At 46.8% G+C, this 5,563-nt stretch overlaps 2 long non-coding RNA genes across 2 annotated transcripts; one reads left to right on the forward strand and one right to left on the reverse strand.

Annotated features, from left to right (window-relative positions):
- The first annotated feature begins 33 nt into the window (after nt 1-33).
- Nucleotides 34-908, forward strand: LOC117244938. Its single transcript, XR_004498934.1, has 2 exons — nt 34-630; nt 725-908. It is a non-coding gene; the product is annotated as an uncharacterized LOC117244938 (long non-coding RNA).
- A 665-nt stretch (nt 909-1,573) lies between these two features.
- Nucleotides 1,574-5,488, reverse strand: LOC117244939. Its single transcript, XR_004498935.1, has 2 exons — nt 5,399-5,488; nt 1,574-1,734 (listed from the first exon to the last, which is right to left on the reverse strand). It is a non-coding gene; the product is annotated as an uncharacterized LOC117244939 (long non-coding RNA).
- Between the last annotated feature and the right edge of the window lie 75 nt (nt 5,489-5,563).

The following is a 5,563-nucleotide window of genomic DNA, read 5'->3' on the forward strand; positions in this document are numbered from 1 at the left end:
CCCGCCCGGCGCAGGCGCGGACGAGGGCGGGACCCGGGGAGCGGCCGGGCCTGGACGGGGCTGGGACCGGTCCCGAACCCGGTCCCGATCGCTATCGCGATTCCGGGTCCCGGCCGTGGAGGTGCTCAAGGCTAGGTTGGATGGGGCTCTGGGCAGCCTCGGCTGTGTAAGGTGCCCTTGTCCAGCAGGGCGTTGGGCCGAGGTGATCTGCAAGGGCCCCTCTGACCCGAGCCGTGTGGGGGTGTGTGGCAGCCGCTCCTGAGGCCGCTCCGCCTGTGGGCTGCCGGCGGCGGCAAAGCGCCCGCCCCGCACAACTCGAGTGCCTTTTCGGTGCTCCACGGCCTGGCGGATCCCTCTTGTAGCTTCTTCCTTCGGCCCCTTCAGGCTCCTGGTCTTCACCTCTGCCCACATTTTGTTTCCTCTTTGTTCAAAACTTGCAGCTTCCCCCTCTGGGCTGTCAGGCAGGTCACCTCGCGGAGGAGTCCAGTGCCCTGTCACTACCTGGCCCACAAAGGGAGCAATTTCGGGGACACAGCGGCTTCTGCTGGGAAGCTCTGGGCCAGAGCTCCTTCAGCGCTTCTGCTGACACAGAGCAGGTGGAATCCAAGCACCAGCGTGCCCTATGTGCTGGTGTGTGCTTAATCAACAGGATTCTGTGGACGTTTCAGCGACGTACTAAACACCACGTGTTAGTAAACAATATTCTGTATACAATTTTTTTAAGGTTTATATTGTGAATAGAAGACCTGGACAGCAGTGGAAGTTCCACTGGTGCTGAAACAATGTGCACGCACAGCAAGAGCAGATGCAGCACGGATCTCCTCACTGCTGGTCACTGAGCTGAGCACAGCAGGAAAAACCTCTGACATAATCCTAAACTGATTAAAACATAATATATTTACTCTCTACAATGCTGATGTGGTAAAAAAATTAAGAATATTGGTTCAAAGTATATGGCTGGAGACAGAAGTATCTTCCTACCTAGGAAATTCACATGGGATTTTGACAGGAAGAATATTGTCAGTAAAACAGATGATGACAAAAAATGCCTGACCCTCTATCCTATATAATTATTTTTTATTTTTTTTAATGAGTGGCCAAACTTGGATTGAAACAAATAGTGGGTGAGGAAATCATATTCCAGTAGCAGCAAAGAGGGACATGGTTCAGTCCCAGTTCTGTTGAGACACAACCCTAACACTTTGAGAACTTAATGTTCTGCTGCAAAGGGTTAAGCACATTTCCTGTGAGCCTTTGGTAGGAGGACACAGGGGTAGCTACCTGTGTGTGTGTGGGAATTTTTTCCTTTTCTTGTGGATGGGTGCCCTGCAGCCAGCCCTGGGCCTGCCTGCCGAGGCATGTTTGGAGAGGAGTTCAAGCACCAACCATCGGACTCACAGCATTCTCAGCCCCATCTGCAGGAGCCCACACTGTCTGACATGCTCTTCCTAGCACCTGGAACTATCCCTCACTTGCTTTGCTTCTCAAGTAGACCATTAAGACAGTTTAGACATGTCCCAAACAATGCAATTCCCTGGGGACTGACTTTACAAAAGAAAAAAGTGGTACAAGAAACATGCCCAGTGTATAATGGCCAGCTCCAGAAGGCCTTTGTCTGACCTTGGACCTTGGAGTATTTAGATAAAGAGGGAAATTCAATGCTGAAGAAGCTGTCCTGCAGATCCATTCATTGGGAAGGAAGTGGAACAGAAAGGTCTTCACCATTAACAGAGCCTGTAAAGAGAGGAGCACAGTATCTCTTGGATCCTGTTCCTGTCTGAGATGCAAACCACTTTGAATGTGACAATGTAAAAAAGGTGGGGATTTGGGCAAAATCTCTTTCTCATCCCAGAACAGACAGCAGAACTGGAGTGGAGGAGGAACCACATCTCTGTGAGTGGAGCACAGTCATGTTGCCTTTACTCTGGGGAGTCTCCAGGGCAGTGTGAACCAGCCTGAGGCACTTCTGAGCACACTGCCTGGAGCAGGGCGGGGATGCACAGCTCTCTAAGGGGGCACAGAAGATGGTGAGGTGCTGGGGTCTGACCCCAGGATCAGGAGTGGTCATCTTGTGTCCTGTGGGCAATCCCTTCCACTTTTCAGCCTTCAGCCTGTTCCTGATCCCAGAGGCACGCCTGTCAGGTGGGCCCCAGATTTCAAATAGCCATCTGTTCTGTGTCTCGCTTTCCACACCCCCAAAATGAAAACTGTGGTTCAACTGGATATCTACTGCAAATTACCTGGTACAGATAAGATATTTATTGTTAGCGTTACTGTCGTGGCAAATGCAGCATCTAAATTGAAATATATTTATTCCAGATTTATTGTACTAAGGATGTAGAAGGGTTCACAGGAAGCAAGTTTGGTTGAAATAACAGAGGACTTGATGTTAGTATTATTTAATGTATTACTGTATTTCACCTTACAAAACAGTCCAAGAAAATCCCATTCTCTGTCAAAGCACTGCAACTAAAATTTCCAGTCTAAATATAGTTGGGGATTGACCAGTTGAAATGTTGCTGGCCAACATTTTAAGGCCTGAGCCATCAAGGTCTTATGAATTGAGGTTGCTTATATAGATTGGTTTTCTTTCAAGGCCATTGCAGAAGAATGTCCCCAATTCAGTAATTTTACATGTGAGCAAAAATCAAATTTTTTTCTCTACCCTAGGTATGAAATTTGCTGATCAGAAATTGATCTATTTACAGGTCACTGAATTTGATCAACAGCTGGTCTTTAAGAGAGGGATCAAAACATGCACAACACAGTAATCAAGTCCAGATGTTGTCTAGAAGACAAGCTCCAGTTCTAGCAGGAATTAATTAAGCAAAGTCTTACAAGCTGTGTCATAAGGAAACCAGATGAAAACAACAGCCCCTGGGTTTTTTTATTTAAAAAATGGAACAGACATTTTGAAACAACTGACCACATTTTGGCTACAAATAGTTCAGTGAAATAAAACTTGCTTTTGGGTGCCCCAGTTAATGATTTACTGGTACAACCTGCTGGCAGTAAGCCCAGTTTAGACTGTGTTGGAAAAATGCCAAACATTAACACTGCATTCACAGTGGAGTCTCTGAAACAAACCGTCACTGGGGTGTAGGGAAGGCTGAGCAAGGAAATGCATTGTTTTGGGATCCACAGGATCCCAGCTCTCACCCCAGAGCTGAGTAAATTTTTTTCTAGAGTAGTTGTCCTTATATGTTATGTCCTCAGGGCATTTACTCTGCCACTGCCCTTCTTTCAACAGGTCAAGTATATTAATAAAAATAAAATTAAAAGGCTGGGTGGGAAAAATGTTATGCAAAGGTTCTGCCAGGGAAAAAAGAACTGCTTGTGAGCCTTACCCTGCGCTTTTAGATGTGCCAGCCTGGGAAATCCATAATTCCATGGGAAATATGGTCAGTGCAGGTGGCCGCAGTCATTTGATGTAAATGTATCACAGCAGGCATAGCCCATAAATGGGATCTCCTGTAGCCCAGACATGGGATAGAGCTCAGATTCGTGAATTGTGTTGAATACATTTGTCTTTTAATGTTGCTGTTTGGGAAGAGTGAAAGATTATCTACTACATCTGCATTTAATCTATTTACCGTCTATGTTTTTGCTGGTGTGCCTCATGAATACAGGTGACCTGCACCTTTTCTTAAGCAGAAACTGATCATATTTCTAATTTTCTGATTGCAAATTTCATGCATGGGTTATAAGGAAGAATGAAACCACAGCCAAAGAAGAGTAGAATCTTGACTTCAGCCAAACTCTATACTCCTTGTGGAGAATTGTTACATTTTTAACAGAAAGTAATATGAAGTGAATTTGTCATCAGATGAAAGTCAGCAGGGGAGGATTTCTTTTCCTTCATATCAACTGAGGAAGAGTTTCAACTTGATAAATGCATTTTAAGGTGTGATGGGAAAATCTGAGTGAAAAAACTTGTAGGAGTTTATCAAAAAACAAACAGCCCAATGTTAACTTTCGCTCTGTGTAGATAGCATACATTTCCCTTTCCCAGTATTTGTATAATTATGAGTGACTCATTCAAGCCCTGATCTTACAGACCAAGATTAAATCCCAAAAGAGGGTTTAATCCATGTCAATAATTAAATCCACATTTCTGTCTCATGGCTGAATGAGACCCGCTTGAGGGGAAGCTTCAACCCCACCACCAAACCAACAAATTGTTCTTTAGCCCAAGCCACCAAGTTACAGAGCGGTTTCAAAGCAACTTGGTTCAGCTTCCCTGATGCTTCTGGGACTGAATAAATAAAACCATAGATGAAAACCCTGATATCTTTGAATGCTTCAAGGCAGGGAAGGGAAAGACTACAGAATAAATGGATCTGATAATTTTCCATTTCTGTCGATCTATAACATTTTAGATGTTTGGCAAAAAAGCTGTTAACTTACGGCTGGATACCCCATTTTATGAGAAGTTTGAGGCAAGGAGGTTCCAAACAGGTAACTGCAGCTTTGGAGGATTTTTCTACACTCTGCAGATGATTGTGGATACAGGTGTTTTCCTTAGCAGCAGTGGCAAAACACCCACGGTAACCCTTCAGCCCCTCGTATTAGCCTGAGTTTGCTGCTCTAAGTCTTGCTCCAGATGCCTGAGGTATTTGGCAGGGTTTGGTGTTTCCTAGTTGTAATTTTTTTCCATAGGAAAATTCAAGTCTAGTGCAGCATCTGCTTCTTAACAAGGCAATGTCTTCTTTTCGTGCCAATGTGAAATGAAACTTCAAGACGTCCCAATCATTGGAACAGCTTTTCTGCTGCTCGTGACTCATCACTTAGTGCTCAGAACCAAGGGCCTCTGTTCTACTAAATCACAACACCCAGTGAAAGCGTTCTGATAAATTAAATTATGGACGTGCTTAATTAAATGGGGTTCACTCAAATAGTATTACATATCATTTCAACCAATGGTTAACCTTACTGATATGAATGATAGAACAAATATAAATTGAATTGCCAACACTAATTAATAGAAGAAAGGAAAAACATCAAAATGGTCTCAGAGGCCAGCACCCTCTACTCCAAAACTGGCTCCCTGGGGTGAGGCATCTTGGTTCAGGGTGAGGGCCAGCAGGTTTCTGCTGCAGGACCTGTTTGGCTGGCTCCGTTTGCAGCGGGTGTTGAGAGGAGCAAACCGTGTCCTTTGGGATCAGCTGCTGACACGCGTGCCCAGAGCCGACCAGCACGGCTGCCGAGGAGCCCGGGCGCCGCATGCAAGGGGTGCGGGCAGAGCTGTGCGCGGGGCAGGGGCGGTGGCCGCGGCTGGCAGAGCAGCCAAACCACAGCGCAGTCTGTTTTCATGAGCCACACAGGGGAGCGGGAAGGCTGAGGCTGCATCCCGCGAAGCCAAAGGCGACAGGGAACATGGGGTTAGGTGGGACCTCACCTGCAGGCTTGGGGCAGACAGAAGCAGAGATGGCTGAGGAGGGGCAGGGGGACCAGGAGGGTGGCCGGGCCAGACTGGGAGAGCCGCCGCTCCGGGAGCCGCTGCCGGGCCGGTGCCGGTGCCCGCGGCGGCCGCTGGCGGCTGCCGGACTACGAGTCCCAGCGT

This window comes from Parus major, chromosome 10 (genome assembly GCF_001522545.3).
Source record: "Parus major isolate Abel chromosome 10, Parus_major1.1, whole genome shotgun sequence".
Lineage (NCBI taxonomy): Eukaryota > Metazoa > Chordata > Aves > Passeriformes > Paridae > Parus > Parus major.